Raw genomic sequence first — 13,150 nt, 5'->3', positions numbered from 1 at the left:
ACAACATAGATCCAAATATGGATGAAACACTAATGACCAAGAAAACATTAAAATTTATAAATAAAAAATTAGCTCTTTATTGTAGAGCTTATAGTCTTAAATAACTTTAGATATTTTAGACATACACTTCTACCTAGTAATCCACCATAATATCAAGAATTCTTCATATAAGTCATACAATATTTTTACCTTGGCATAAATTAGATAAAGAAAAAAAATTCTACTATAGCTCTTAGATGCAAACTAACATAGACCTTATACAAATTTTAACAAATGTGAAGTCATGGACTCCTTTAATACCCTAAAACTCTTAAAATATAATGTAGATAGGATCCATAACTAACATAGGAATTATCTTTTAGATTGATTTAGAGAATGGATCTTAGAAAATTATTACATTTTTCATACAAATATAAGATTGAATTACACTTATAGATATTGGTAAAATAATTCAAAAATAGACTCAAATGAGCTCTCTCAAGCATGTGAATATAGACCAACTCGTATAATGATATCAAATTCCAATTGAAATGAATATACCAACATATGAGAGACACTTTTCATATCAAGATCATAGAATGAGTCAATTAAGAACTATTAAACAACAAGACACATGGAACCATATAGAGAAAGGGAAGGCTTATTACAAGATTTAAACAAATAACTAGTTGGAACTAAAAATTGCTTCAACAATTGAGATTCACAATCAAATTTAACCATCAGAATATGAAGATATTATGCATATAGGAGAAGGCATATCCACAAACTTTGAAAATATATTGGTAAAATCATTAAAAAAATCATGAAATGTATGAATGAATGTGACCCAAATCAATAAGATATTTCTCAATTAATAAAATCTTTATATTTAGAGCACAGCGACATGGATTATCCTCAAAAATCCTATATATGAGATGTTGTAAGAGCTCTATAATTTAATTTCTACTTAAATTCATCCCCATTCAATTAAAATATGCAATTTGGCATGAACAAATTAAATTAGGTGGTTTCAAGGTCTAATTATGCATTAATGAAAATAATAGCTTATAGTCAAGTACACATTTGCAACATTTAAGGTTCTACTAACAAGTGAAGGGGAAGAATGCAAAAGAAATTATGTGGAAGTTGAGTAGGACTTATATTTAGTTGCACATCAAATTCCTTGAAAAGGGAAAATGGAGAAAATAAAAGGGATAAATGGAGAAGGAATTTGTAAGGAAAAGGTTTTCAATTGTCTATTTGTGGGAATTAATGTTCTATTGATACTAAACTAGATGATGAAAATGAAGCGAGTGATATCATATTACAAATTGAATTCTTGCAAAGGAGAAAATGGAGGAAAGGGAAGAGATGGATAGAGAAGGGATTTGTGGGAATTTCAAGTGGAAGTAGATAAAAAAATGTGTTGATAAGTGATGTTGGGATATATGTCACATGTCTAAATAGATATAGAAATATTGCAAAGGTGAAAGAGATTATGAAACAAGCATGGAATCATGGTGAAATAAACACATCCAAGGAGAGGTCAATTGGAGGAGGATGATGTTATCATGACATGTTAGGTTGGAGTGATAACACTAAGATGGGTTTTGCAAGAAAAACCATCCAAATTAGATGCAAGAAATAAGAGGTTAAGTAGATGCAGAAAGTATACAGAAAAAAGGGGAAAAAAGAAAAAGAGCTATTAGAAGGAGAAGAAAATCATAGTTCCTAGATTTAAATAAATAGATAGATGAATATACAATACAAGAATCACAATGAAACTCTTATGGAAATTTCAAATCAACTAGTCTCAGGCCTTATTTCATGTAAATGACAAAGATCAAACCATGTACCCAACATCAATGGTTTTGAAACACATGGTTTTTCCTTAGTGCTCAGTTGTTTTATGTGAGCTTGATTCTATAAAATGAAACACATGTTTAGTCATTGGAGTTGGCTTATGAGAAGGTTGTCATTTGTATTGAGATCTCTTATTGATTGCATATGTGAATTATAGATTGGTATATGTGGTTGAATGGTTATCCATTATGCTTGGACACATGGAGGATGAATTCTGGAAGGTTGATGTTTCAAAAATATTCATGGTAATATTTTTATTATTGAATAATACAAGCATGGATGCTTTTGGAGGCTAATTTTTTCATGTTGAGTTTTTTTCTAAGGTGTATCGTGTGTTATCTTTGGGCATGTCTTTTTTTTTGGTAAGCTTGTATGCATGTTTCTCTTATGTGCTTATGTAAAAAATTCTTTCATCAACTTGGTAAATTTTCCTAACAAGAAAATCATTATTATTTCTTGAAAGTTACTATTCATTGTAAATACATTTTAGGTAGTCTACCACTTATTGCTCATAACTTTATCTTATCATCACATCGAGGCTTTCCTTTAGTTGAAGCTTTTTTATCTAATGACGATTCATAAATAATTTTGTGTATATATAGACCTCATGGCGCATACAATTTATATGCATTGTGTGCTATTTTGTATGAGTAGCTTTATAAATTTGAGTATTTAATAAACTCTACTAATGAGTGGCATGGAAGATTTGGCATTTAAGCAACTAAGTTGTTATGACGAAGAAGGAAGTAGGGTGGGATGACTACACATGGGCATAAGATTATGTGTTCTATAATTATGAAAAGAACTAGTCAAGAAATGTAGATTCATTCCAAGCCATTTTCAATAAATCTTGACGCTATCATACTTCAATTTTTTACATATTTTAATGGGCAGTGAAGCGCGTCGCAACGTTGGAAGGCTTGAACCGCCGCCTCATGGCAGTACGACCCGCGCGCTCCCTGGTTTGCCTTCGTAAAAATCCCCGGCAGTCTAGGTTTTACGGGTAAATAAATAATGATCAAATTTGATCAATTGTTTATAGTAGAATATGATTAATCTTTAAACTAACATATAGACCTTTAGAAAAACTATTTTTTTATTTATTTACATTATTATTTTTTATTTATTTTATTTTTATTGAAGGATTTGTTTTTATTATTATCATAAAAATACTTTAATATAATTTGATCCATACAATAGTAAAAAATTATAATTAAAATATAAATTTATATAATAGTTTTCATTTTAATTTTTTAAATAAATTATTATATTTAAAGTTTAAATAAATAATGATCATTTTTTTGTCAGATTTAAGCACCACAGTCTAAAAAGGGCACAAAGAACCACCCTATACAGGACACAATCTCACCTCATCCCTTATGATGTCAGAGCGTTAAACTCAACAAGACTTCATCCCTAGTGGGCTCAATTGGAGCCATTCAACTTCACCAACAGACCAAGAGCCCATTGACAATAATAATCAAATTTGATCAATTGTTTATAGTAGAATATGATTATTTTTTAAAATAATTACAATTTCTATTTTTAAATAATTCTTTTTGTCACATTATTTAGTTTTTATTTCATTTAAGTCTTTACTTTCAATATTATCCATCCAATCCCATAGCCGAAAATCTATAAATTGGATGCTATCCTAACCAATTTTAACATCTCTTTATGCAAAGTCATGATACTAGTGAAGGAACTCAAATACTACCAAATGTATTATCCTTAAGTAGAACCAACATGGCTTGGTGCAACAAGTGTTGGACCTATTAGTGATATGTATTTATGTTTTCATCAATGTTTGTTAACTCTTATGTTCTGGGTTTTGTTAGTGGTGCTTGAAGCCTGTTGGGTTTTGTTCCTTTTTGGCAGTAGGCTTTCTAGTCTTGGGCCCTCACCCCTCATGAGCCCTTGGTTTTTATCGCTCACTAGTTTTGAGGTTATGTAAAAATTCAGACCTCTCTCGGTTTAATATATTCAACTCTTATGTTTAAACTTTGAGTATTGCATTATATTGAGAGATAAATATGCTAATGTTATTCTAGTTTGTTCTTCTATTCTCTATTTTATATTTACACACCTCTATCAAATGTATTCAATTTAAATAAGTGGACAAAAAAATCATAGGTAGTTACCTAAAACCGTAGACACAAAAAAACGGTCTATACAAAAAATCCACATTGTCATCTACATTTATGATCACACACAAAATAAAAATCAATTATGACATCATCTTTCACCTATGATTCAAGTATTGGTGTTTCTCTCCTTACTCACAATTTTTTTCTCTCCTATTCATTGTAACTTATTCAAAGACAAGTGTTGGCCATTTAGTATTCCCTTACACTCCTCCCTTCTAAAATTTGTATATCATTTTATCCTCCTTGCCCAACCAATTACCACATTCTTTTGGGTGATAAGCTCTTATTCTTGGTCCTTTAAATAAACTACATGGTTTTTCAATCCATAGCTATGAAATTATTACCCTTCAAGCTCTCCAAGTGTCATTTACTTTTCTTCATTTTTTATTTCCCCAACCTATACTCATTATATGAGAATCACAAGACTATGGAACACATGCTTTGTTTTTTCGCTCATACTCATTTCCTCTAGTTTATCTTCTCTAAAAATATAACTAGATTCACACTTTCATTGACATGTTTCAAGGGTCTTGAATTTGAATCATAATGTTGACTCTTTATCTCAATCTTGTGGAGACTTTGTTCTCTTGTCATGTTTTCAACATCATTACATCAGCTTGATATTAAATTCTAAATATTTAATACCTTTTTTCTTGTATGTGTAACCTTTTAGTACTCAACAAAGAGAATGCTTTGACCTTAAAATGCCTCAAGACAAATAAAAAACCATCATCAAAGAGAAAAATTGATTTCTTGAAGAAAAACACCAACACCTTACCACTAAGCTAGTAAACCTCTAGCTTGTATCACCCAAATCCATACTAGCCTTGGAATTGCCTCCCACAATGGAAGGCTATTAAACTAGGCCAATCATAACTATATTAAAAATGTTCAAATATTTATAAATAGGTTAGTTGGTCATGAGGGAATCTCCACCAAATGGTCAATGGTTTAAGATTTCAAATAGTGACTATTTTGCTACTATTGCATAGCAGATCTATTTGGTTTGATTGTGGCTACTATATTCTATGCTCCTAGAATATACATCTATTTGTATGCATGAATGTTTGTACTCTATATTTTCTTTATTTTTCCCATGGTTGGTCAATGCTTATATTTTTTTGTATAGTAGGTCTATGTAATATTTATCAACTTTATTATTAATATATTCTTAAATAATAATTAGCACTCCCTATTGTTTGCTAATAAACCCATGGGGGCTTCACTTAGTGGACTTAGGTTATATCACATGTGTTCATCGCATACTAAAGAATACCCCTATTTTCAAAAAATATTGCCCTAAAATCTTTTTTTGTCACCCCCTCCCAACAAACAACCCAAATTAAAAAACCCCCTATTTTCACCAAATATTATATTTTTTCATAGCCCAAATTAAAAATATCCCATATTTTCACAAGATAGGAAATATGTTGTTAAAGATTTTTGGGATATTAAACCCCACAATTTGAATGCATGTGATATAATATTGCCTAGCCTATGAAGCCCCCATGAATAAACTTAGGTAGATTACCCAAGATCCACAAAAGAATCTAAAGATTGATTTTAATAACATAGTAATCACGAAATATATTCTATATATAGGTAAATTGTCCTACACCACATTTCTTGATGTAAAATAGTATTAACTAAACTAACAAATACTTCAAAATACTTGAACCAATATTATCATTTATATGGGAGCAAAGGATAATATTTCTTTCATTAGCATCACTTTTAGCTAGAGGATCTTGTTGGAATTAGATTGTTATTGATGTCAACATCCTTTGGTCAGAGATGCAGAAATGATGAGTGACTCAAAGGAAAATTAGACTGGTGAATATGATGTTGTATCATGTTGGCAAGTTGAACAGATTTATGTGTATGTGTGCAAGATGAACAACCATGAGTTTTTGTATACCCAAAGGTCATAGAGAAGACAAAGAATACAATTAAAAGTTTTCTTGGTGTTGCAATTAGACAAAAAAGACATAGTCCATTGAGTCGGTAAAGTATTGAGAAAACTGGTCTAACTCAGAAAAAGTGCAGTCGCGGTATTGTATAACATGTCGTGTTAGTCACACACTATTATAAGGATAGTATAACACATCGTGTTATTACTATCGCTACTTCATGCTCAAATCTCTGCATTGACCAAAGGCAAGTACGAAACTATGACAGGAGACATGAGAAGCGCATAACACATTGTGTTATCCCTATCACTATTTTGCGATAAACTATTTGCGTTGACCAAAGGTAGCTGCGAAACTGCTAAAAGAGATAGGAGAAGCACATAACACACCGTGTTATCGCTATCACTATTTTATAGGTCAACATTTTGTGCTGACCAAGGTTGTTACAAAACTGCTACATGTGCATAAGAGTAAAAGCACAATGTTGTGTCATGCTTTTATAAAGGAAGTGGCCAACACAAGTAAAACTATTTAACTTCGACTGCATAAAAGTGACATTTCAAAATTGAATTTCAAAATGATGTAAACTGAACAAATATAGAAATACTAATGAAATTTATGTATGTTATTTTTTTTATATATTCAAAGAGATTTTTTATTGTCGAAAAATACTAAAAATTAGGGGTTCTAGTTGGCATCACCAAACAAAATGAAAATGAATTTTTTTTTATTTTAATTTTCCAAATAGAGTTCATATATATGTAGTGTTAAAAAAAATCAATTTTGATCTATATTTTTCTTGTAATAATATTTTAAATTCCAACATAGCTGAATTTGCTAGTTTTCATTCGCATCACCTTTTTCCTACTAAATTTATCATTATCAAAAATGAAATTATACCCTTTTGGAGAAGATTCTCTCATCTAGTGAAAAATATTATTTTTTAATTTTTTAATATTATTTAATTTAATTTTTTTTAATTTCAAATTAGCCTCTTTTTTACCTTAAAAAACCTACTCGCATTTAAAAAAAATAAAAAATACTAAAATTAATAAAAATATTAAAAAAATTATATCTCTAGATTTGTGACCTGAAGCTCTACAAAAGGGTACTTTTTTATTTTTGTAAAAAAAAAAATCTGCCTCAAGAAAAATTGAGCAGAAGTGAAAAGTTTTAGAAATGTAGACAAATAGGTGATTTGGCTGCCACATCACCTGCCACATAGGTGAGTTCGACCGAACTGAGTTTGGCCATACTATTTTGAATTATTTTGACTCTTTTGCATTTGGGTGCTCAGAAAAAACCCGGATTATGGCACCAATAGCTTAGCCAAACTGAGTTCAGCCAAACTATTGGTGCCATTTAGGTACCACATCTATGCCACGTGGCAAGGAAATAGTCCGGACGGACTTAGTTCAACCAAAATCAGTTTGGCCAAACTAAGTTTGACTGAACTACGGCCAATTAGACCTAAGTATGACACAAGTTTGTGCTTTTTCTTATAACACGCAGGTAATGTTATTGCTATTTCGCAATCAACACTTTGCGTTTACCAAAGGAAGTTGCGACATAGCAATAAGAGCATAACACACATTTTTGCTATTTTGTGGGTCAACTCTTTGTGTTGGCCATAGGTGCTATGAAACCGTGAAAGCGCGCGCATAACACATAGTCTTAGTTAACTACGAAAACCACCATGCTTTTTACAATTTTGTGACAAGGAAAGAAAGCGGTCATTGAAGATTCACAATATGGGTATTTCACCCATTCTTTGTTGGAAAATGCACACTCCAATGAGACATTGTAGGTGATTGAAGGTTTGTCATTGATGGAAACCTTAAAATCCTATGACATCGGCAAGGCATTCCACCGGCACTAGCAAGATCAGACTCTACACCGGCACTCAGATCACTAGCACCGACAATGAAAGGAAGCATACCGGCATAGAGGCCAAAAGGATTTTTGTTGTAATATATTTTGTTTATTATTGTAAAATCATTATAAGTCGAGTTGGTAACATTGTAAAATGACTCATATACATAAGAGATCATTGTAGAACATTTTTAAAAAAAAGAATGGAGGAATGTAATTAGGAGAAATAAGGCAGACCTATTATGCGAATTATAGGTTAAGGGTTTATGTAAGAAGCAGAGAAGAAACCAGTATTGGATCTGGCATTATAGATGTTATTTTGAAGCAGTACAAGACACTGGATTTATACAATTAATTTTGTAAGTTAGTGAGACTTCCTATTTTGTATTTGAGCAGTGAGCTCTAGGCACTTGGCCTTCCTGCATGTGCAGGCCCCTCTTGTAGCAGTAATATTCTCTTATTGGCCAATAAGTGCATATTGTGGGTCACAAATCCTACCGAGGTTTTTCCCACACTGGGTTTCCTCGCCAAAATATTATGTTATGGTGTGATTTTCATGTGGTTGCTATTATCTTTGTTTATTGCATTGCTTTTTGTTTACCAGTATACAGTATTAATATGTTCTACATGTTTTAAGTTAAGAAATTGCTCAAACTGGTTAGATACTGACTCACCCCCCCCTCTCAATATCTGTGGGAATCCTAACAATTGGTATCAGAGCTTGGTCCTCTATTTTCAGAAGCCTAACAACTTTAGGAAGATCTTGACACTAGTAGAAATGGAAAACTTGATGAAGCAACTTGAAGCAGCTCTCTTAGACTATGATGGAGAAAATTGAAAAATATCAAACTTGAAGATGATCTAAAAGCAACTCAGGATATTATTCAAGCACTTCAAGAAAATCTTACTATTGCAAGGAACAAGAGAAAAGAACTTTGTGAAAAGATGCAATTTGAGAATGATGAAAAGGAAACTCTTAATGATATGATAAACAAGATGAAGCTAGAGAACATGACAACAAGGAATGAGATGCAGGATATGACTATGAGATTTTGTAAGGAAATTGAAGATAGAAAGAAGAATGAAGAAGATTTGACTAGAAAACTAAGTGATGTTGCAAATGAAAACACAAGACTTAGCTATGAAAATGATTTGTTGAAGACAGATCTGATGCACACACAGAATGATTCAAATGAACTGATGAGACGGAAATAAATCTTAGAAAGAGAACTAGATACTGCAAATCAACACAAATAGAAATTCAAGAAAAGCTCAGAAGAACTTGGTGACTTGTTGAAGAATCAAAAACCTAAAGGTGACACTTGTGGAATTGTCTTTGAAGCTGGAGAAAGCTCTGGTACTGCAAACACACAGGATCATAGCAAACCGGTAAGACAACCTACTGCTTATAAATTTAATGGCAAATGCTTTAATTGTAACAAGTATGGTCATAGAGAAAATCAATGTAGATCTAGAAATTATCAGGATACCAATACACCCACCGATCAATGCTCAAAATGCAACAAAGTTGGTCATAATTCTGAAAATTACAAAATGAATGTAAGATGTTATGTTTGTGGAAGATTTGGACACTTATCTAATCAATGTAGAACAAAAACTGGCATAGGTTATGGGAAGGCTATTCAGAAAAATAATGTGACTTGTTATGCTTGTAACAAGATTGGACATATTGCAAAATTCTACAGAAGTAAGGCACCACCGGCAGACAACAAAGGTTCTAGTTTGAAAGGAAAAGAAAAAGTTGAAGAAGTTAAGCAAGAATTCTCAAAACAATGGATTAGAAAGTCAAACCTAAATGGTGTTAGGAACACTCCTCCACCGGTAGAACCAAGCAACACTCCACTGGCAGAACAGAGTAGCACTCCACCAGTAGGAGACTCTTCATCTAATTGAAGAAAATTTCTTTGAGGGTTTGGTAATCAAATGTGAAATATGCTATTATTCCCTCGGTTGATTGCGAGAAGTAGAAATTACTTCTATACCGGCAAATAAAGCTAAGTGACTACTTAACAAACATGCATTAAATGTGGTAGTTGGTGAATTAACATTATAAATTAGTGACTTTGGCTCCATTTTACTTCACCAAGTATTCAAACATTCGAAGAATGCGAAATTTCCAGAGCTAAGGCATTTTGAGCAAAGAGGCAAAGCATTTCAGCAATCAATCTTTCCAAAGGCAGAAAAAGGTATTTATAATCATGGCATCCTCCTCTGTACTTGAATTCATAACAAACCCTACTGTAGCCAAGGTAATCAAATGCCCTAGGCCCGTATTTCAGCTAGTTCCCGAGATAGCTAAAAAGGATGATAATGTTGGTGCATTTTCCCAAATCCCCAAAGGAGTAGTTTTTGCAGAAGACCCTAGAATGTACATCCATTGCCACATAGAAGAATTAGGTGATGAGGAAATCAAAAACATGTACAAGACTGTCATATGTGATGATTCTGGTAATGTGAAATCTAAACACAAAATTATTGAAACCCTAGGATTCACTGAAATCCTCAGCATTCCATATTTCCCTAAGGAAGTTATTAGGATAATATTGAGTAGGGTACATGGGGCATTCTTTTGGCTAGATTCGGTTCATAAAATTACCAAGGAAGGTGTGAAAGTTGTGACAGGGTTACCTTCCATCGATAACAGACTAGACAAGACAAAGAAGGTCTCAAATGACCTGGTAATGAACTTAACAAGTGCAACATCTGACAAAAGATCTTTAAGGGTGAATGATGTAACTAACATAAATGTGAGATTCATTAGCATGATTCTAGGTTACAAAACAACTCATGCAAACAGACTCACTCAATTTCTAGCTTATGCATAAAAATTTCTCATGATATGGTTAAAGATAATGTGAAAATTGATGTATGTGAATGGTTAAAGGATGAACTTATTGATAATCTAGGAAAGATCAAGAAGGATAAGAAAGGGACATTTAGATTTGGCAATTTACTTGTATGCTTAATGCTACATATAACCAAACAGGTGTCTGGTATAGGTAACAAGAACCTTGGATTTGACATACCGGTAGGGAAACAGTTATCTGACTTGTTGAACAACATGGGTGAAAACAAAGAGAAGAATATCAATGAGTATTTTCTAGCATTAAAGGCCAGAATGAACACAAGAGTCAGACTATCACAGGAAATTGTTAACAAATACAAGGATGATATATTATTTGTGATTAAGAAGGATGAGATCTAGATGGTAGCAGTTATCCCAAGAACAATTTGGGTTACTGAAATGGGTTATGAGACCGATGATCACATCATTGAAACATATGCAAAAGCCCTTCTGGAAGCACCCAAGGAACCTAAGGAAGAAGTATTTGGCAGTGCAGAAACTATTGAAAATCAAATTCAATCTAAAAAGAGAGTGAAGAAAGTAGAAACAACTATGAGGAGAGGTTCAAGATAGGCTAAGGCTATCAAAGAAGATATACTGAAACAAACCGGTATCACCGAAGATGAGTTGGAAGCACTACAGCTTGAAACTCACCTTTCAACGATAGCTACTTCTTTAGAGAGTGATATGCCTACAACATTCAAAAGAGTTGTAAGGAAAAGGTAACCTTCACCGGTATCCACACCTTCGCCTAGAAGAACCAAACAAAAACAACAGGCAGTAAGGCCACCGGCAAAGAAGAAAAAGTTAACACCCAAGAAGAAAACTAAACAAAACATTGCCCCAATTGACAAACTATTGGATGAAATAACAGAGGAAGGAAAGCTTAAGAACTTCAAAAAATTATATGATACATTATTAGCTGATGACAAAGAGCAAGTTGAAAACAATGTTATTTTACACTTGGATATCTACGAGAAGTTCTTGACGCAAGTTGTAGATGAACTACCAGATGAACTATTCAAGAGACTGGAAGCAAGAAGGCAAGCTATTGTAGAGCTTGACAAGAAAATAAAAATTGAAAAATTACTTGTTGTCTACCCAGTTAACTCGCCGAAGGAGATAGATGATCTAATAGCAGAAGCTAACCGGTCAGTATTCTCTACTGTACACCAGTATATTGCACTAATGGTTGGTAGAGTAAATGAGGTTATAGAGGAAACTGAAAATGCATGGGATATATTCCTTGTTGAGAAGGAAAAATAGGAAGAGTATAGAAACCCTAAACCAATCAAGGTAAATCACAAAGACAAGGATAAGGGAAAAGGAAAGGTTGGTGGACCTCCAAGCATCAAAATAGGAGATAATTTATCCCCACCGCCTCTGGTTAATCCACCGGTAGCAACAACTGAAGATCAACCGGTAGATGAGAGTATAGATGTATCACAAGAGGATACAAATCCTAATTCTGAGGTACTATACATAGTTGATGTTGATACTTAGAAGGTCAACATTATGGTAGACAAGGACACAACCGGTAAGACAGATACGGCTAGTGAGCCACTGGTAACCGATAACATTGATAACACCAAAGGAAAAGAGACAGATAATAACACAGGGCAACAGGTAGAGACTCAAACAGAAACACAAACAGAGAAACAAGCAGAGCAACAGGCTCCGGAACAGCAACAGCTTCATGTGGAAACAATGCCACCGGCAATAGGAGAGCAACAAAAACGTTTGCTTAAGGAAATGGAAACACAGACTGACCTACCAAAGGTCACTACAAGCAAGGTCATTTCCCCCACCGGCAGAATTTAGAATGTTGGTTCCTCCTCTGCAGGATTTAAATCAACAAATGTAACTAAAGTTCTTTTAGATTCTATAAAGAAAATAACATATTGTAGTTCACAGGCATATAAAGCTATAGATGACACAATTCCAGTTTTGAAGATGATAGCTCCAAAATGCAATGTAGATAATAAGGATTCTTTGATTCAACTCGACACTTTCTCTAAGTATATTATTGACAACACAGTGACAGTTGAGCAAATAAAGGAAGAAGCATTCAAAGAGAATTTAGAAAAAGAAAAACAAAAATTCCTTGAGGATCAAATAAAGAAGTGTACAAGGCAATTTGACACACTTCTACTGGAACTATGCAACACACTTAAAGAATTCAAAACTTTGTACAGAGATACTTGCAAGACAAATTTTTTGACAGTTGACATTTACAAGAAAATGAGAAAGATATAGGAGGAAATTAATAAGCTAGCTGACAATTTTATTAATTTATCTGATTCATTATCAATTTTTGAGCAAAAGATAACTGGTTTTGAGGAAGAGTTACTAAAGCTAGAAAGAGAAGAGGAAAGAATAAAAAGTAAGGCACGGGATCTGAAATGGAGATTAAGTCCAAAATTGGACTGCCTAGCATGTTTAAGGAAAGAAATATCTGAGGCATTAGTACAAGGACAGAAAACACCGGCAAAGAAAATGCAACACCTCATTAG

This window comes from Cryptomeria japonica, chromosome 4 (assembly GCF_030272615.1).
Source record: "Cryptomeria japonica chromosome 4, Sugi_1.0, whole genome shotgun sequence".
Classification (NCBI taxonomy): Eukaryota; Viridiplantae; Streptophyta; class Pinopsida; order Cupressales; family Cupressaceae; genus Cryptomeria; species Cryptomeria japonica.
The sequence above is the reverse complement of the archived record's forward strand: the minus strand, read 5'-3'. Positions refer to the sequence as shown.